We start from the raw sequence: 21040 nt of genomic DNA, 5'->3' as shown, positions 1-21040 counted from the left end.
ATATAGGCTCCCCATGCTTAGAAGGACCCTCTGCTTTGGAACTCTACTGTCTCTTTCTTGAAATCTTAATTTTATTTTATTTTATTTATTTATTTATTTTTTTGGGACAGAGTCTCGCTCTGTCGCCCAGGCTGGAGTGCAGTGGCACAATCTTGGCTCACTGCAACCTCCACTTCCAGGGTTCAAGTGATTCTCCTGCCTCAGCCTCCTGAGTAGCTGGGATACAGGCGCCCACCACCACACCTGGCTATTTTTTTTTTTTTATTTTTATTTTTGAGTCAGAGTCTCACTCTGTCGCCAAGCCTGGAGTGCAGTGGTGCGATCTCAGCTCACTGCAAGCTCCACCTCCCAGGTTCACGCCATTCTCCTCCCTCAGCCTCCTGAGTAGCTGGTACTACAGGCACCTGCCACCATGTCTGGCTAGTTTTTTGTATTTTTTTTTAGTAGAGATGGGGTTTCACTGTGTTAGCCAGGATGGTCTCAATCTCCTGACCTCATGATCTGCCTGCCTTGGCCTCCCAAAGTGCTGGGATTACAGGCGTGAGCCACCGTGCCCGGCCATACCCACCTAATTTTTGTATTTTTAGTAGAGACGGGGTTTCACCGTGTTGGCCAGGCTGGTCTCGAACTCCTAACCTCAGGTGATCTGCCTGCCTCAACCTCCCAAAATGCTGGGATTACAGGAGTGAGCCACTGTGCCCAGCCAAAATCTTAATTTTTTAATAAGCGACTTTGCATCTTCATTTTGCAGTGGCCCCCACAAACAATGTAGCTGGTCCTAACCTTAGAGTGGACTTTCTGGGTCACAGTGTCAACTTTAGTAGACCATTGTACTGTTGCAGACTTTGCAAATGGTTTTCCAAAGGTGTTACACCCGTTTATGTTTCCTACCAGCAGCAGATGAAAGTTCATATTGGTCCACATCCTTGCCCACTCTTATTGTCCAACTTGAACATTTTCGTCAACCTGGTGGGTATGAAATACATTTTGTTGTATCGATTTTTTTTTGTTCTTTTTTTTAGACAGGGCCTCACTCTATCAATGCCTTGATCGGCTTTGTGAGACCCAGAGCAGGAAAATCAATCACGCCCACCCAGACTTCTGACCTAAAGAACTGTGAGATCATATATTTGTGTTGTTTTAAACCTCTAAGTTTGTCATCACTTGTTAGCGCAGCAATAGGAAACACAAGTGCCTGTTTGTGGGTAGAACGCTGAAGTCAGACAGGTGTGTTCAATCCTTTCACTGTCACTTAAGAGCTTTTCAACCTCTCTAAGTTTTTGTATCCTCATTGTTGAAAAGAATAAACGGTGTAAATTCCTATTTAGCTTAGCTCACACAGGTTCTGGGGAAATTCAAAGTTATAACATACCAAATGCCTCATGTGCAATAGATTCACAAGGAATAACCTCCATACACCAGCCATGCTCTTGCATCCACGCCTTTGTCTTGCCTCTGATGCTCTAATTTCTTCACATCCACCTGCTGCCCATTCTCCAAGGCCCACCAACAATGTCACCTCTTACGCAGAGCTTCTGTGACCCACCAAATACAAGTAATATCTTTCTCTTACGAATTCTTGTAGCATGCCATGTTTATCTCTCTCTTTCCGAGCAAGATTAAAGCTCAGGTCTCTTATTTCTGTCGAATATTAGGAAACAACAGAAAGGAAATGCAGAACATTAAAAGTTCCTATGGCGCCCCGCTCGTTGCACCACTGAGTTCTGGGAGCAGGTGCAGGTGGAAGGTAGCCCTCGCCCCCCAACCAGCAGTCTATGGATTCTCTGAATCCCAGTCATTGCCTCTCAGGATCAAAACTATGTACTAGGATCAGGAAGTGTTATGGGTTGAACTCTGTTCCCCCAAAATTCATATGCTGAAGCTCTAACCTCCAGTACCTGAAAATGTGACTATATCGGAAGCTAGGGCCTTTATTTTATTACTATTATTTTAATTTTAATTTTTTTTTTTGAGAAAGAGTCTTGCTCTGTTGCCCAAGCTGGGGTGCAGTGGCACGATCTTGGCTCACTGCAGGCTCTGCCTCCCGGGTTCGTGCCATTCTCCTGCCTCAGCCTCCCAAGTAGCTGGGACTGCAGGCGCCCACCACCACGCCCAGCTAATTTTTTTGTGTTTTTAGTAGAGATGGGGTTTCACCGTGTTAGCCAGGACGGTCTTGATCTCCTGACCTCGTGATCGGCCCGCCTCGGCCTCCCAACATGCTGGGATTACAGGCATGAGCCACCATGCCCAGCCTAGGGCCTTTAAAGAGGTGATTAATTAAAATGAAATAATTTCTTAACTATGCTTAAATCATTATTATGAATTTATTTACATACTATTTACCTCCTTGGAGAGATTACAACTTCCTGGGGCAGCAGCTGTGATCTCTTGATGACTGTTGAGCTCCAGCAACGAGTACAGGGCCTGGTGCTTAGTAAACAGTTAATAAATATGTGTTTAATGAATGAAGCCCAGTTCACAAGAAAAATAGCAACTGAGCTTTAGAGATGTGAACCCAAAATATCTGGAATCTGAGACGGGTCTCGATCAGTTTAGAAAGTTTGTTTAGAAAGGTGAAGGGCATACCCATGACACAGCCTCAGGTGGTCCTGGCAACATGTGCCCATGGTGGTTGGGGTGCAGCATGCTTCTGTATATTCTAGGGAGACAGGGAGACATGAGACATCAATCAATATGTGTATGTGTAAGATGTACATTGCTTTGGTTCAGTCCAGAAAGGAGCGACAATTTGAAGAGTGGGGTAGTGGTTTCCAGGCCACACAGGCTAGACAAAAGAGACAAAAAGTTGCATTCTTTTGAGTCCTTGATCAGCCTTTCACTGAAAACACAATTTAGTCTGGCTCAGTGAATCTGCATTTTTACTTAAACAACAGGACAGAGGAAGCCATCAGATATGCATATGTCTCAGGTGAACCTCAGAGGGATGACTTTCTGTCCGGGGAGGTGAAGATAAGTTATCAGTTTACATTGCCAGGGTGAAATTCAACAGAATGGTTTTAGGATAAAGAGCTTGAAGCTCACAAGGAATTTCCTTGTGGGCCAATTGTGAGGGAGGTATGTAGCTTTTTTATCTTTGTAGCTATCTTACTTAGGAATAAGATGGGAGGCGGGTTTGCATGACACAGACCCCAGCTTCACTTTTCCCTTGGCTGAGTGATTTGAGGGTCCTGAGATTTATTTGCCTTTCATAGAGAGAAGAAGAATGTTTCAATAAATCACCTTCAATTCCACTAATTTGTTTCTGTAGGCCCAGTCTGAATTATTTTGGATTCTAAATATTTGAGCATCTTAAATAGGCATGGTTTGTGCAGAATCTGATTCAGTCTCTTCTTGACTTTCTAAGGCAAAATCTAGCCCAAACCAACACTTGTTCCCACCTCTTTTCTTTCATTCATGTGATAGTTTCCTGGCATTTGAAGGGCATTTGGTGTTAGCAGACATTTGCATGCATCCCATATATGTATTTTCCTACATATGCATATATATTTTTATATACATACATGCTTCTCTATTAATATTTTTAATACCCACCCCAAGTAAAAGAACCTTATTTAAAATATGTTGAGATTCTCAGGCCTGGTGCTGTGGCTTACATTTGAGAGGCCGAGGCAGGAGGATGGCTTGACCTCAGGAGTTTGAGACCAGCCTGATCAACATGGCGAAACCCTGTCTCTACCAAAAATACAAAAAAATTAGCCAAGTGTGGTGGCATGTGCCTGTATGTAGTCCCAGCTACTCAGGAGGCTGAGGTGGGAGGTTCACTTGAGCCTGGGAGGGGGAGGTTACAGTGAGCCAAGACTGTGCCACTGCACTCCAGCCTGGGCAACAGAGCAAGACCCCTTCTCAAAAAGTAAAAACAAAAAACAAAATAAATAAATAAAATATATTGAGATTCTCTTTATTTATGTTTCCTCAGGTTCTAGGGGCTAAGTCCATGTTTGAGTGAAAGCTATAAGAGAGCTAATGAGCACAGAATCTAGAAAAAAAAATAGGTAAGTGTTCTCTCCCTCTCATGAGAAATGAATCAAAATTGAAGTTTTCCCCAAAGGAGGACAGCCTCCCTCAGCAAAAAGACTACTCCTGTTCTTTTCCTTATACCAGCAACTTATGCAGTGACTGTGCATTTTATCTGAAGAAACTAGAGATTTTTCTGTTTAAAGGCCCGAGGAGAATATATTTGGCATGAATCCTTAGAGGAGTAGAAAGCTGTCTCTCTACTTGACCTCACTTATCTGATTCTCCTCCCCAGAGTGGAACTTCTTATGGCCTGGAGGCTGATCCTCCAACTCGGTACCCAGAAGCCCTGCAAAGATTTAAAGGCTTTGCAAGACTAGTCTTTGTGGCTTAGCACCAACCCAGCCTGGTTTTGAACTAATTGTCCCAGTTGACTGAGAGTTCTCTCCTTTCTCTGTTATCAATCACTGGTCCAAGTGTTTTATATCCTTTATTTCTCACTACATACGGCATTTTCCCCTCAGTATTTAAATTGTTGAGGATTTCAAAAGTGCCAATATTTAAGGTATAGATCCAAGAAGCCGCCCCCCACCCCAAGCCTCCCTCCCCCAGGTCACTCTAACTGAAGTGCTTCTCTCTGCACGCCACTTAATTTTTTAGAGGCAATATGTGAGATCTTGTGTGACTTTCAAACTAAAGCTTAATTTAATGGAAGGAGATAAAAGAAAATTAAGAGCATTTCTGCGTTTGTGATTTTAATATTTACAACTCAGGATGGGTATAAAACAGAAGTCAAAGCAATATGCTCGCCCCTGGTTTTGTTTTGGTTTTGGTTTTTTTGAGATGGAGTCTCACTCTGTCGCCCAGGCTGGAGTGCAGTGGCACAATCTCGGCTCACTGCAACCTCCACCTCCCAGGTTCAAGCGATTCTCCTGCCTCAGCCTCCAGAGTAGCTGAGATTACAGGCATGCACTACCACACCTAATTTTTGTATTTTTAGTAGAGACAGGGTTTCACCATGTTGGCCAGGTTGGTCTCGAACTTTTTACCTCAGGTGATCCACCCATCTTGGCCTCCCCAAGTGCTGGGATTACAGGCATGAGCCACCATGCCTGGCCTCACCCCTGTTTTTTGTGGGTGTTTTACAGCTCATCAGGAGGCACTGGCATGTGCCGTCTTTTTCCTTTCCACCATCTCAACTAAAAATAACTTCTCTTGAAGGTAGCCTTTCTTACAGGAGTTACACAGTGTTGTTTTTAATGTAATTTATGTGGAAGGATAATTTTGAAGTGGCTATCAACTTTGCTTCATGGCCATTTATCATAACAGTATTTTGTGATGATAACGTGCCACTGGAGACATAGGGGATTTCTATTTCAGTAAGGAAGAAGAACTGATGAAAGTTTCTTCCTGACTTTGATGAAGTGGAGATCTAAATGCCATCCTAACAGGAATGCAGGCCGCATTTCTTAAAGCTACCCCAGGGGAAAGACACAACAAACACACAACAGTAACTATTTTTTTAAATCTCAGCATTTAAGCTATAAATGTTAATAGTATCTTCTACTTGTCTAAGCACTTTACCATTACAACAAGATTTCTCATTCATTCTTTTGTGTATTTCCCACAATTACCTTGTGATAACGGAAGAAAAGCTATTATTATGTCTATCTTCCTCATGGCAAAACCATAGTTCACAGGCTCAAGGTCACATAGTTGGTGAGCCGCAAAAGCTTAAACCTAGATCTAGAGCTTTCTCACCATATTAATAATGGACTGTCCTTCAAATATAAGTCCAAGGTCTTCGTGTTGCTTTTTCCAGTAATTGTGACAGGCAGTATGAACCATAAACATTCTGTAGCCCCAGCGTTTTATGTCCTGTGATGCACAATGCTTAAAAGCCTGGTCCCAGTTGGGGGCCCAGCCTGTAAATGTGAAGTAGACTTTTTATTTAATTGGCCTGTGTGGAGATGAAAACTGTGGTCCTAGTTATGTCAATGCCAGGCTTTAACCATAATATTTTTTATTTTAAAAAATAAATTTTTTAATTTTATTTTTAATTTTATTTTATTTAAATAAATTAAATTTATTTAAATAATTTATTAAATTATTTAATAAATAATTTAATAAATTATTATATTTTTAATATAATTATTATATGTTTTTATATATTTATATATTATATATAATTATATATTATATATTAATTATAATATATTGTTATATATTTATATATTATACATATACTTATATATTATATATTAATTATATATTATATTATATATAATATAATATATAAAATATAATATATTATATATTATATATTTAATATAATTATTATTTATAATAGAATAAATATAATTATAATAAAAATAATTATATTTACTATATTAAAAATTAATAAATGATTTAAAAATAAATAAATAAATAAATAAATTTAAATTTTATTTAAAAATTTTTTATTTTAAAAAATGTTTTATTTTTTATTTTAAAATAAATCACTTTATAGGTTATCTATTCACACTCCTGCTGTGATACAAATTTTTAACAAGAACAAAAATACAATCTCTGATCAGAATGGAGAAGATGGCATTTCACTCATCACAGTAATTATGAAATATTTGTTATGTTCTGTTGCGATTGGGGCCTTAATGATACTACAACCTTCTCTGGTCATCATCCATATTAGCCAAAGAAGTATTTTACAACCGTTCTGCTCATCTGAATAATCTCCAAGGGGAGAACATGTTGATTTGGAGTGCTTTTAAAAGGATGGTAATTAATGGATTTAGGATGAGCTATGCTCACCCAAATTACAGAGGAGAGATTTATTTCCCTAGATGGTACTTTTACAGTTTTCCAGTGTTGTGTATTTTGTCTCACCAGACAGGGTAACAGGTTATCATTTGCATTCTATTTTAACTTAGAATAATGTCTTCAATTTTCTTCTATTTTGTGTGTAGGATTTCTGTAATTTTGGTGTTTTTCTCTCATACTAGGGCTTGACCATTAGAGAGAAAACATATGGATCCAAATGATACCCTTGATACCAAGATTTCTTGGATCCATCATGAACATTCCAAAGCTTATGGAAGAGCTGTAGGTCACAGGACGGCTAGAGAAGGAGAAGAGAAGCTTATTGGATACAACTTCTGAATTAGAGACAGGCTTTATGTTCAGGCTCATTTCTCCTATCCATTTTGAAAATGGCTCAATTTAAAAAAAAATTTATTTTTAAGTTCAGAAATACGTTTGTGCCAGGGGGATTTGTTGTGCAGACTATTTTGTCACTCAGTTATTGAGCCTAGTGCCCGTTAGTTATTTTTCATGATCCTCTCCCTCCTCCCACCCTCCACCCTCCAATAGGCCCCAATGTCTATTGTTCCCCTCTATGTGTCCATGTGTTCTCATCATTTAGCTCCCACTTATAAGTGAGAACATGCAGTATTTGGTTTTCTGTTCCTGCTTTAGTTTGCTAAGGATAAAGGCCTCCAGCTCCATCCATGTTCCTGCAAAGGACATGATCTTGTTCTTTTTCATAGCTGCATAGTATTCCATGATGTATATGTACCACATTTTCTTTATCCAATCTACTATTGATGGGCATTTAGGTTGAATATATGTCTCTTTTCTTGTGAACAGTGCTGCAATGAAGATACATGTGCACATGTCTTTATGATAGAATGATTTATATTCCTTTGGGTATATTCCAGTTAATGGGATTGCTGTGTGGAATGGTATTTCTGTTTTTAGGTCTCTGAGGAATCGCCACACTGTCTTCCACAATGACTGAACTAATTTACATTCCCACCAATAGTGTGTAAGTGTTCCTTTTTCTCTGCAACCTCACCAGCATCTGTTATTTTTTGACTTTTTAATAATAGCCTGTAAGGAACATGGCTGTGGTTTGTTCAAGGATAGGCCAAGGTAGGATGTTTGCATTCTGCGTGACTTGCGAGTTTAGAGTGCATGCATATAACTCCACTTGTTATCACAGCCATGTAGCCATAACATGGGAAGGCCATCCCTTGCTCTAAGCCAGTATTGTTTGCAAAAGGTATAATTGTCCTGCTCACACTGTACAGGTGCACTGGCACCCAGAGAGAGAGAGAGAGAGAGAGCCAGAGGGGTCTGTCTTTGTAGATAGACGGGAGGGAGCCAGGACACAGCTCAGCTCACTTGTGCCCAGAGAGAGAGAGTTAAGCTGCTGACCCTGAAGGCAACGGAGGGCCGGCGGTGCAGCTGTGTGTGTGGGAGCTGCTGAACTAAGCAACTGAGACAGGGCAGACAGTGTGAGATAGCTAGTGTGAGAAAGCTGTTAATGAAAACTGCTGCTGAATAAAGCCATGTCTCATCTACCTGCTGTCTCTCGAGTGTTCTTCCAGCTCCCTGCCCCATGTCCACCCACTCCCCTCAGCCCTCAGCTGAGGCTGGAACCTGACCCTGAGCATGACATTGCCAGAAAGTGGCTCAATTTTTATAGTGATAAGGATAGGAGGATTGTGAGAAAAAAAAAATCTTTTCATGGAGAGAAAAGGTTTAATTTTAGAAAACTTTCAAAATACACTCCTTTGAACTGGGCATGCAGCTTTATACTGTTGTTCCCACGATGCTATGGACATCAGGAGGCCTATCAATGGTTCTAAAAGCCCACGTGCCTCACTCTTTCCCTAGAGCCCCACAACATTTACAGCAACGAAGGAGAGATTTCCGGGGTGGAAACTCAATTCCATTTTCTTGATGGTATGGTAGTGGGAGAAAGAGAATAGGGAATTGTAGAGGAAGGAAAGAATTTGGTGACAAGGCTAAAAGACTCAGCAGCATTCTAAAGCATGCCAAGACCAAAGTTGCTGTTTCCTGATTCTGAATCTAGAAATAGGCCCAGGAAGCAATCAAAACATAACTTAATTCTTTCTATATTAATATTCATAATTATAGCTAACAACTACTGCACAAAGCACTTTACTTGAATTATTTAATTTAATCTGCACAAGAAGTCTTTTAGGTACCATTATTATCCTCATTTTACCAACAAGGAAAATGATATTTAAAAGAGGCTAAGTAACTTGCCCAAATTATACTTGTAGTATGTTTGACAGACTGTTACCAATCCCATATCTCCTTGATTCTGGAGTTTATACTCCCACTAGACTTCTGCCAGAGGATGTTTTGTGGAAGATGCTTTTGCTCTGTGGGGCTTTCCTAATTTGCCCCTAATACTAACGTAGGTTTCCAAGTCTTAACACTTCTCAGGGACTTAGATAAAGGGCAGCTGGGTGTAACAGAAAGAGGCTGAACTAAGCGTCAAAACCTTCCCCAGCAGCTGCACTTGCTAGTCACATGAACCTGTGCTACTCATTTGGCCTGTTGGAAACTCAGACATAGGGGAGGGATGATATTTTCTCTTCCAACCTGACATGGATGTTGAAAAGAGCAAATGTGAGAAAACTGTATAGATGAACAAGATTTGAAAACTATGAAGTGCTTTCTAAATGTATCAGTGTAAGAATCAGAGTGGATTTGAGGGGTGAAATCAACTTGGGTAATCTTACACATCTTACACATCACCCCTACCAGGTGGGTGGCTTCTAGGCATCTCAAGCGATTTAAAATAAAAGTTGCATAAGGGAACAGTCTCAGAACACTAACGTACCCATCGGCCAGGTGCGGTGGCTCATGCCTGTAATCCTAGCACTTTGGGAGGCTGAGGCAGGTGGATCACCTGAGGTCAGGAGTTCGAGACCAGCCTGACCAACATGGAGAAACCCTGTCTGTACTAAAAATACAAAAATTAGCCAGGCATGGTGGTGCGTACCTGTAATCCCAGCTACTCTGGAGGCTGAGGCAGGAGAATCACTTGAACCCAGGAGACGGGGGTTGCGGTGAGCCAAGAACACGCCATTGCACTTCAGTCTGAGCAACAAGAGCAAAACTCTGTCTCAAAAAAAAAAAAAAAAAGAACACTAACGTACCTAATTTATTTGTCTTCCTTCTTTTCCCTAGTCTCTCCTTCATGAAAATTGGTTGAAACTATTAATGCTATATTGGACTGCTGTCTTGGGCTTCTCAGCCTCTCTCTTGATTTCCTTATCTGCCAAATAAACATGATGGTCTAGATCTGTGCTGTCAACACAGCACTGGCCATGTGTGGCTACTTAATGGAAATTAAGTTAAATTAAACATTTAATTCCTCAGTCACACCAGCTACATTTCAATTACTTACATGAAGCTAGTGGCTACTGCATTGGCAATACAGAGATAGAGCATTTCCATCATCTCAAAAAGTTGTACTGGAAGGCGCTGGTCGAGATAGTTTGTAAAAGCCAATCCATTTCCAACTCCTATTTAATTAACCTGGTTAATTGTTTCTTGTATGCTTTGAATGAAGCCCTTTTGCAATTGATATGTGAATACCTGTGCACACCATGTCAAGGAAGATATTGGTTTAGTCAACAAAATATATAACAACCGTGGTACATTATATGTGTTGAATATTTTTAAAATTTCTAATTAAAACATTTCCCAAGACAATATATTTACATTAAAAGTCTAAAACAGAGCTGGGCACGGTGGCTCATGCCTGTAATCCCAGCACTTTGGGGGACCGAGGTGGGTGGATCACCTGTGGTCAGGAGTTTGAGACCAGCCTGGGGAATATGGTGAAACCCTGTCTCTACTAAAAATACAAAAATTAGCCAGGTGTGGTGGTGCATGCCTGTAATCTCAGCTACTCAGGAGGCTGAGGCAGGAGAATTGCTTGAACCTGGGAGGCAGAGGTTGCAGTGAGCCAAGATTGTGCTACAATACTCTAGCCTGGGTGACAGAGCAAGACCCTGCCAAAAAAAAAAAAAAAAAAAAAAGATTGAAAAAGGGAGACTTTAATGTGCTTAAAAAGAGAATTCTTATTTACACCAATTTTTTTCTCACTTCCTTTTGAAACTAGACGGGAGTTTCTCTTATATATCTTTGTTGTTTGTGTGACCTAATTCTGTCTTAGACAAACAGAGAAAGTGGGCACCTCTGCCAAATAACCCTGCAACCTAAAACCTGGAGCAGTTCTCTGAGAAGCAGCCGCTTCATCCCTGAAGGTATCCGGCATTTCAAACAGTTACACTGAACAAAAAACAAATACATTCGTTTTTATTCCATTGTTTAAGATGCTGACACAAACACCACTCATTCATAAACTGAAAATAAGCACAAAAATCCTCTACTACTTCAAGACAAAAATGTCAAAGTTTAAAATTTTTCAAGACAGTTATACCAGGATTTTTTTTTCTGTGACAATCTGGCAATACTTGAGAATATCTAATTCCATTTTTCTCCTTTTCTCTCTGTCTCTCCTTATCCCACTCCTACCCCTGCTTCTTCTTCTCTCTGTCTCTCTTTGATTTTTAATCATAAAGTAGACTAGTTGTATTTATTTTTTCTCCCTGAGTCCTATGCTTTCAAAAATTCTTATAGGCATAATGACACCACATTATGAAAGTGTGAAAAACAGGAAATGGTGGGGAAGAGCGCATCTATAACACCACCAGTTCTTCATAATGGCTATTAGCACTGTCATCTATTTCAAGTTTTCTTACATAAATACTTTTTAAAAATTGTTACTATATAGGTATCTTTAAAATATACTTGCAACTGTACACTTTTTTTTGAGACAGGGTCTCACTCTGTCACCTAGGTTAGAGTGCAGTGGCGTGATCTCAGCTCACTGCAACCTCCACCTACCAGGCTCAAGCGATCCTCCTACCTCAGCCTCTTGAGTAGCTCGGACCACAGGCATGCACCACCACATCTGGCTAATTTTTGTATTTTTTATATAGACGGGGTTTTGCTATGTTGTCCAGGATGGTCTCGAACTCCTGAGCTCAAGCAATCCTCTCACCGCGGCCTCCCAAAGTGCTAGGATTACGGGCATGAGCCAGCATGCCTGGGAACTATACACTTAAAACAACTTTTTAAAATTTCTTACATTTACCAACATAAAATTAGTGCTTTAAATAGAGCACTTATTTATTTTGTTTACTCATTCCTCCTAAAACCAGCCCCGATGGTTAAGGGAGGAAACAAGAAGTACTGTCTCTCTATAAAAGTGGCATTAAGCCAGATAAGCCTGGTCAAGTTTCATGATGCCAAGTCATTAAATAAGCTCTCCACAAGGACACAGTGGGAACTTTCTGCACAGAAGAAGGTCTTATGGAAGTTGGGAGTGGTTGGAAGAAAGCATAGCCATTCCCCACCCACCTCTAAGAAAACACAAGGTTGGTCTTAGACCGTGTAACTATTTATTCAGATTCTCACTGGGATAGTCCAAATCCCACAACCTCCTAAGGCATATGTGGGCTGCAACTCTGATTTTTAAGAATCCTTAAAATCCTCAGTGGATTTGATTTACAGTCCAAAGGAGGATAGTCCACTCCCCTGTCCTAAAGACTTACATAATAATTAAGGTTTTTGGGGGACCAAATAACAGAACCCACATCTGGCTAACTTAAGGAAAAAAGGAGTGAGATGTCATTGGAAAGATACTGGAGTAGCCCATGGAACTGAAGGATGAATTAAAGTACATGATCCTCTTCTTTAGAAAACTGCCGTCAATGTGACTCAGCTCTGAAAACTCCCAGACTCTCTGCCTTCAGGTCCAAATTTCCATTTCCAAGGCAAGAAATTGAAACAGTTCAGTTCAGTCAAGCATGTACCAACCAACAATATCACATGGAGCAGGCTTGGATGCCGGAAGCCCCTCAGTGACCCCAAGGCAATCCATGGTTATCTAGACTCAAAGAGCTCCATCTTATTCTGAGCAACACATTTTCTATATATATCTAACTTGATCTTTCTATTAGGCTAAATATAAATATTAGATTGGTACAAAAGTAATTATTGTTTTTGCCATTGAAAGGAATGGGGTGGGTGGGAAATGGCTGTGGTTTCTTCAAACCACTCCCAACTTCCATAAGACTTTCTTCTGTGCAGAAAGATCCTGCTCTGTCCTCTAGAGAGCTCATAATACAATAGGGGGATGAGGTCTGCCTTAAAGAGGAGAAAGCCTATGTGGGGAGGCTGGTGGGGAGGAAATGCCATTGAGGAAGAATTCCTGAGGGAGACGTTCCTATGTCCCTCAAATTCAAATACCAACTAGAGTCACATTTAATCAGTAGAACAACCATCCTTTTCCCAATAGCAGCTATACTGAGAGCAGCACCAGCTCCCACTCACTGCCTGGCAATCTGACAGTGTGAAGCCTTCAGAGACATTCTTTTTTGATTTTTTGTTTTGTTTCGTTTTGTTTTCTGCCTCCTGGATTCAAATGATTCTCCTGCCTCAGCCTCGCGAGTAGCTGGGATTAAAGATACCCACCATCACGCCCGGCCAATTTTTTGTTTTTGTTTTTGTTTTGCTTTTGAGACGGAGTCTTGCTCTGTCGCCCAGGCTGGAGTGCAGTGGCACCATCTCAGCTCACTGCGAGCTCCGCCTCCCGGGTTCACGCCATTCTCCTGCCTCAGCCTCCCGAGTAGCTGGGACTACAGGTACCCGCCACAACGCCCGGCTAACATTTTGTATTTTTAGTAGAGACGGGGTTTCACCGTATTAGCCAGGATGGTCTCGATCTCCTGACCTCTGGCGATCCACCGGCCACGGCCTCCCAAAGTGCTGGGATTACAGGCGTGAGCCACTGCGCCCGGCCCTTCGGCTACATTTTTATACTGCAAAGTTTAGGAACAGAGAGAGCTGGCAACACCAAGTTCAAATGCAGGTTCGCCAGTGGAATCTTCCCTAGACATCCAGCGAAAACTGCTCTTCTTCCTCAAACTCCTGCAGGAGTGGTTACCTTCTGGGGCCTGGCATTACTATAAAGTGTTCTGTGAATCTACATGCTCCTCAATCATTATCACTAGGCCGAGTGATATATCTCACCCATATATTTCCCACTACTTTCAAATATGTATCATTGTTGTGATCAAGTAAAGCATTCCTAGGACGTATGCAGTGGCTCATACCTGTAATCCCAGCACTTTGGGATGCCGAGGCGGGTGGATCATCTGAGGTCAGGAGTTCGAGACCAGCCTGGCCAAAATGGCAAAACCCTGTCTCTAAAGAGGAAAAAGCCTACGGGACTTTTCTCTACTAAAAATACAAAAATTAGCCGGGCTTGGTGGTGGGGGCCTGTAATCCCAGCTACTGGCGAGGCTGAGGCTGAGGCTGAGGATGAGGCTGAGGCGGGAGAATCGCTTGAAGGGCGGGGGCAGTGGGGAGGGTGCGGTGCGGGGAGGTGTGGAGGTTGCAGTGAGCCGTGATCGCACCACTTCACTCCCACCTGGGCAAAACAGTGAAACTCCATCTCAAACAAACACACAAGGGCCAGGCGTGGTGGCTCACGCCTGTAATCCCAGCATTTTGGGAGGCCAGAGGCGGGTGGATCACGAGTTCAGGAGATCGGGACCATCCTGACTAACACGGTGAAACCCCGTCTCTACTAAAAATACAAAATTAGCCGGGCATGGTGGCCGGCGTCTGTAGTTACTCGGGAGGCTGAGGCAGGAGAATTGCTTGAACCTGAGACATGGAGGTTGCAGTGAGCCGAGATCGCGCCACTGCACTCCAGCCTGGCGACAGAGCGAGACTCCGTCTCAAAAAACAAACAAACAAAACAAAAAACAAAAAAAGAAGAAAAGCATTCCTGACTTCACAGTAGTTTTATACATATATATATTTCCTCGGTCAACAAGTAATTCCAGTAACCATTACATGCGGGGTTGTCTCAAAGTTTTGCTGTTAAGAAAGGGCCACTCCAGATATGATGTGATGAGGAATAATATGGAAGATCAGCAAATGTCCTGGTATCGGCTGGATAAAAAGAATAGAGGAAACAGGGCCAAGGCAAATATGATTTTCTAGGCAACACCTGGCTGTGGCTTTAGTCAGGAGTAACTGGAACTCACTCTAAAGCCATTCTTCATAGTAATTGCACGTGTGATATATAAAATTTTGTCTCATAAAAGCTGTGTTTAAATTAATGGCATATTAAATAAACATGTATTTACATTGGGTTAACTTTAGTAATTAAAATTAATTAGTATGCTAACTTCATGAAGTTAAACTCAATAAAGTTAAACTTGCTAGGAAAACAAAAAAGGTGGCTCATGCTAAAAAATGTTGGGAATCACTTTAGTTTTTGCCATTCCTGTGACAAATATGACCTCATAAATGATCATTGTCTCTCTGAAAAAAAAAAAAAAAATCCATAAGGAAAGAAAAATCTAACAAGCCTATTGCTAATTACTTCACTTCAGATGTAACCAGACATAAAGGAAATTCAAACGAATTTGAGGTTGAAATTGGTCTAAGGAACAATATTTAGCTTTGAAGGTGAATTTCAGCATTGCCTTCCCTTTTGCTGAATTTGCAGTTTCCCATATGGTAAGTGATGCTGATTTGAAATTTGATTTTACTGTCATGTTTTTCCCTAGCAGTTCTCTTAATGGCTGGGTTCCAAATTTCACCTAAATGCTCCAATTGTTGAGCCGTAAAGCTGGTACAGTTCTAAAGCTATTTTTCAGACAAATTACCATACAGAGCAATGTTTTAGTGTCACTGTCTGGAGCCTGCGTGGCAGGACAAGGAGTCTGAGGCAGAGGTGGGAGCTTTGCCAGCTGAAATACAGGCACCTAGATTGTGCAATTCTGCATCATCCCTTGTTCTCAGGGGATGCCACGGTCACATTTCAGGAACAACTCAAGACTCCAACAGCAGCAGGAGCATCTTGTTTCCCATTTCCTAACTCACAGCCTTGCAGTGCTAGTCAAGCCTTCATTTCCTTTTGTGCTTCAGGAGAAAAATTGTAGCCTGGTGTCAGCATGGTGATTACCTGGCCAAAATGGAATTATGCTATAGACTGGTAGAGCTGTACCTTCTCATTCCTTTTAACAATGATTTCAATCCCTTTTCTACCTTTCTATCACCCAGAAAGAGAGATTCAGTCTCTCTTTCTCCTTGCAGATAGATGATAGATAGATAGATGATAGATAGATAGATAGATAGATAGATAGATAGATAGATAGATAGATAGATGATAGATAAACGGATAGATAGATGGGTAGACAGATCTCCATTTACATCTTTTATCTCTCCTCTCTTCCTAATACAATTCACACCAACAGGACCGCAGGCTCCTAGGGCCTCAAGAATCCAAATAAATAGCTAACAGAGTTTTGCCACACCACTCAGAGTCAGGCAGATCTAATTGTAGGTAGCACCATCATTTTCCACCAAAGAAAAGAGAACAAATCCAGGAACAATCAGGGGGAAAATGAAACATTTTTTGTTATTGCTTTTCTTTGGGACTGTGAATAATGTTTTTAAATGTGTTTTTAGGTGCTTAATATTTTAGGTCTAAAACTGCCTGCTTGTCCAATTGAAATATTAAGTCACCAGATCAATGATGATACAGTCTGCACTGTTACATTTTAATAAATAGTAAAGATAATAACAATTAACCTCCCCTATGCATTCTTTGTACAATGCACTGTGCACTGAAACTCTCCTCCCACACCCTGTAGTACATCTGCTGTTTCTCATGCTGCCTGGAGAGCAAACATATTTTCACTCCATCCTACTCCATCCTGTAACATGGTTATCAGGTGCTGGGGGAGGAGAGGAGGGAAAGGATGAGAGAAGGGGAGAATGATAAACAGAGAAAGACAAAAAGGGCACAGAGAAGCAGAGAGAACTGTATATATATGCATACATTCTGGACTTCAGGAGGAAGAGAGGTACTGCCTAACTGTTCTCTCCCTGACACATTCTCTAAGGCATCCAGGTATACACACAGCTGCATCGTGTCACTGCAAGTGGCTCCCAGAGTTGTTCCTGTTCATCCAGGAAGAAAGAAAATCCCACCAAAGATTGAGAGAGATCAATAAATGTATTTCCAAAGAACCTGAAAGATGATGTTTCCATTTGGCTCTCTTACCCTCTATCCAAGCTCAGAGGGAAATGCATTCAAGAACGTTAACGGCCAGCACAAATTCCATTCCAAGCCATGGAGCGGGAAGGGCACATGATACCAAGTGTCCCACCAGACGGCCATCTTGCTAACTAATACACCTCGGGATTACATTTGCATTTACACAAAATGTGAGCTTTGGGAGCCAGACATATATTTTGGTTAATAGTTTGGCACGTTCTCAGCTTGGAAGCCTGAGCGTATGTGATGGGTCAGTAACACAATAAAAGTAACGGGGAAGCATTTCTTTCCCCAGTGGTGAATTTCTACCCTATTCAGGAAACAGACTTTCCAAATCAGCCATTACAGCTGTCTGGATCGTTCATACCATTTGCTGTTAAATATACCCAAGTAGGAAAAACAGTGTCTTTGTATTTGCTGTTAAATGTAATCAGAGACAATCTTTACGGTCATTCGGGATCATTATTATCAGCATAATTACAGCTTTAGAGAACAATAATCATACATATGTGTGGTATAGATATGCGGGGAGTCCAATGCAGAAATGCAGAAGAGACAAAAGTGCCTGTTAATATTTTACGAAAGCTGTAATTTTATTGAAAATTAACTAATTTACCTAAAGGAACAACTTCATATTGGATTTTTTAGCTCAATGTGTTCAACAAGGTAGAAAAAATTACAGGGGGAAAAAAACCCTTACCCAGTACATTGATGCCTGACATGATGTGATTAGAAGTAATCTATATTTTGCAAGTTTAAGAATTATCTCTAGTTAAGATGTAATATCTTTATATGAGAATGTGCAGTGACTCCTCGAGTCGATAACTGTGTAAGTATCTGTGTGTGTCCATTTATTTTGTAAAAGAGAGATGATATGTTAAAACATGTCCTCTTTCTTTTTTCTTCCTCACTTGCTTGCATATGACATTCCAGAGGATTCCACCTGCCTCCGGGAGAATTAGAATTACTGCAGAAATGCAAAGAGAAAGAAAGTTTTTGACTGCCGGCACAGGATTTTGAAACCCATAGAAACAACAGTCTTGAAAGCCTATAAATTTGAGAGAGAAAAGGGATTTCTAAAGCCTCAAAAATTTCCTTTACATCTAACAAGCAAAACTAGCAGGACTGATCATAAATTCACACTAAGCCATTGCCAGGAAGAATTTAGAATGTGCCATAAAGTTTCAACCACAGAAATAAAACTGAAAAAGGCAACAAAAAAGTCAATATAAATAAAAAATAAACAGACCAAAACAAACAAACAAACAAAAAAACCAAAACTACAAAACAATAAGTTCCAACCAGAAAGAAAAGGTTGCACTCAACAGGTTTTTTTGCAATCATAAGTTTGTGACTGTCACGCACGTCTGTGTGAAGAGACCACCAAACAGGCTTTGTGTGAGCAACAAGGCTGTTTATTTCACCTAGGTGCAGGCAGGCTGAGTCCGAAAAGAGAGTCAGCAAAGGGAGATAGGGGTGGGGCACTTTTATAGGATTTGGGTGAGTAGTGGAAAATTACAGTCAAACGGGGTTGTTCTCTTGCGGGCAGGGGCGGGGGTCACAAGGTGCTCAGTGGGGGAGGTTCTGAGCCAGGAAAAGGAATTTCACAAGGTTAATCGCTCAGTTAAGGTGGGGTAGGAACAAATCACAATGGTGAAATGTCATCAGTTAAGGCAAGAACTGGCCATTTTCACTTCTTTTGTGATTCTTCACTTGCTTCAGGCCATCTGGATGCATACATGCAGGTCACAGGGGATATGATGGCTTAGGTTGGGCTCAACGGCCTGACAGTGACAAGGGAGTTGTGAGAATGAATGGGATAATATGCCTGAAGCACTTAGCACAATTATTGTTGCTGAAAAGAGTCAAGCTGTAAAATATTTGAAAAGATTTATTCTGAGCCAAATATGAGTCACCATGGCCTCTGGCACATCCATCAGGAGATCCTGAGAACATGTACCCAAGGTGGTCAGGAAGTCATGAGACATCAATCAGATACATTAAGAAATATATTGGCTTGGTCCAGAACAGCGGGACAACTCGGGGGGTGGGGCAGGCTTCCAGGCTATAGGTCAATTTCATGTTCAGGTTAAGATTCTGGAGACCAAGGTTCTTTTGAAGTCTCATAGTGGCTGCCCTTAGAGACAACAGAAGACAAACGTTTCCTATTCAGACCTTTAAAAGGTGCTAGACTCTCAGTTAACCTCTTCAGAACTGGGAGGGCCTGGAAGAAAAAGATCTAGCTATGTTAATAGAGTTTCTTTACAGATGCAAATTTTCTGCCACAAAGGACAGCTTTGCAGGGCCATTTCAAAATACAGCAAAGAAACATGTTTTGGGATAAAATATTTGTATTTTCTTGTTTGTCACATAATGTTATGCAAGAGTCAGATTGGAAAGTAAGTCACGATATATAGGCTTAAATAAAACCCATCTGATGAGAATTTATGGTTTGTAGGGCATGACTCTCCAGACCCCTTTAGATAGGAATTTGGCTAAGATAAGAAAAAAATCAGAGCTTAGTCCTCAATTCCCAGCATTTGATAAATACTCTCATGTTTATAAAAAACGTTATTACAGTTAACACATTACCTGGTAAATATTACCTCTCTACTTGTCTGCTCCCATCCCACTAGACTAAAATGGATTGAGGGCAGGGATTCCATTTTATTCATTCCTTCATCCTTAGCTCCTATCACAGAGCTTGGTACTTGATAAATTTTTGTGGAGCGAATGAACCTCACTGGTTCTCTGAGACAAAGAAAGCATGCAGTAAGAAGGTCGAGTGGTCCCTGCTCTCTGTTGTTCATTTATAAGACACCATCATCATAAGCACCAGTTTGTGGTTGGTTGTGTAAAAGAAAATAAAAACCTAACCAATCTGAGTTTTAGATTGGGTAAGGATGAGATTTTTTTAACCTTCTGATGATATAATAATCAGATGGGCTACCCCAAAATGTGGAGGACTCTTTATGCTTAATGAGCTTTTTGAGATGTCAACAATATCTGTCCTGGATGATTTAGACATTCCCTTGCCTGCAGAGAGAGAGCTGGGCCGGATCATCTCTGAAAGTGCCTTCAGCTCTCTATTATCACTACATGATTCTATTAACCAGTTAATATTTTTCCTGTAATTTGCCCTTAGCAACTGCCTAACAACATTACAGGTCCTTCCATAGGATGCAATGATGTGACATTAATCTAATATCACGTCCCCTCTCTGCCTGTTTCACCAACACCTCTCATTCCTTGACCCTGAATAATGATTCAAGGACATCTTCTTTCCTTTTCTTCAACTAAACTAAGACCACCCTTAGGGCTTTAAACCAGTACCCATCATAGGCTCAGTGCTTACTAAAAATCTACCTGGAGGTTCAGATACTTCATTCACCAGGCCTTAAGTTCTTCTGTTGGATACAGTGAGTTCTGGATTTCTCTTCAAAGAATCAGTATGTCGGTATGTTCAGTTTTTTGTCCTCCATTTTAAAGTTGAGGCCGGGTGCGGTGGCTCACGCCTGTAATCCCAGCACTTTGGGAGGCCGAGGTAGGTGGATCACGAGGTCAGGAGATCGAGACCATCCTGGCTAACACGGTGAAACCCTGTCTCTACTAAAAATACAAAAAATTAGCCGGGCGTGGCGGTGGGCACCTGTAGTCCCAGCTACTCGGGAGGCTGAGGCAGGAGAATGGGGTGAACCCAGGGGGCGGAGCTTGCAGTGAGCCGAGATAGTGCCACTGCAGTCAGGCCTGGGCGAAAAAGCAAGACTCCGTCTCAATAAATAAATAAATAAATAAATAAATAAATAAATAAATAAATAAAAAATAAAGTTTAACTTCCTCATGGTTTCAGTAAACAACCTTTTTCACCAGTTTTAATCAGTAGTTCACACCTGTTCCCCTGATCACCTGCTCCGTCCTGACTCATCCCAGTCACCTGCTTTGACCTGCCTGAGTCACCCCTGGTCACCTGCTCTGACCTAAGTCACCTTTAATTACCTGTTTCTAACCATCCTTCCTACCAAACTACTGACCCCGCCACTCTGGCTCATACCCCTGCTCTCTTTAAAATAGCCAGTTGGAATTAGCTTAGACTGT

The 21040-nt window shown here is 41.1% G+C and overlaps 1 long non-coding RNA gene across 1 annotated transcript in view; it reads left to right on the top strand.

Moving 5' to 3' along the window:
• The window catches only part of LOC109026517 (uncharacterized), a 55225-nt gene extending 34499 nt beyond the window's left edge, over positions 1–20726 (top strand). Inside the window, exons 3-5 of the long non-coding RNA XR_002005515.4 lie at positions 3938–4013; positions 15273–15399; positions 16791–20726. This is a non-coding gene — a long non-coding RNA (uncharacterized lncRNA). The remainder of the gene's footprint in view (positions 1–3937; positions 4014–15272; positions 15400–16790) is intronic.
• The last annotated feature ends 314 nt before the right edge of the window (positions 20727–21040 follow it).

The sequence above is a fragment of the Gorilla gorilla genome, chromosome 3 (assembly GCF_029281585.2).
Source record: "Gorilla gorilla gorilla isolate KB3781 chromosome 3, NHGRI_mGorGor1-v2.1_pri, whole genome shotgun sequence".
Lineage (NCBI taxonomy): Eukaryota > Metazoa > Chordata > Mammalia > Primates > Hominidae > Gorilla > Gorilla gorilla.
Note: the sequence above shows the minus strand (reverse complement) of the source record. Positions and strands in the feature narration are given on the sequence as shown.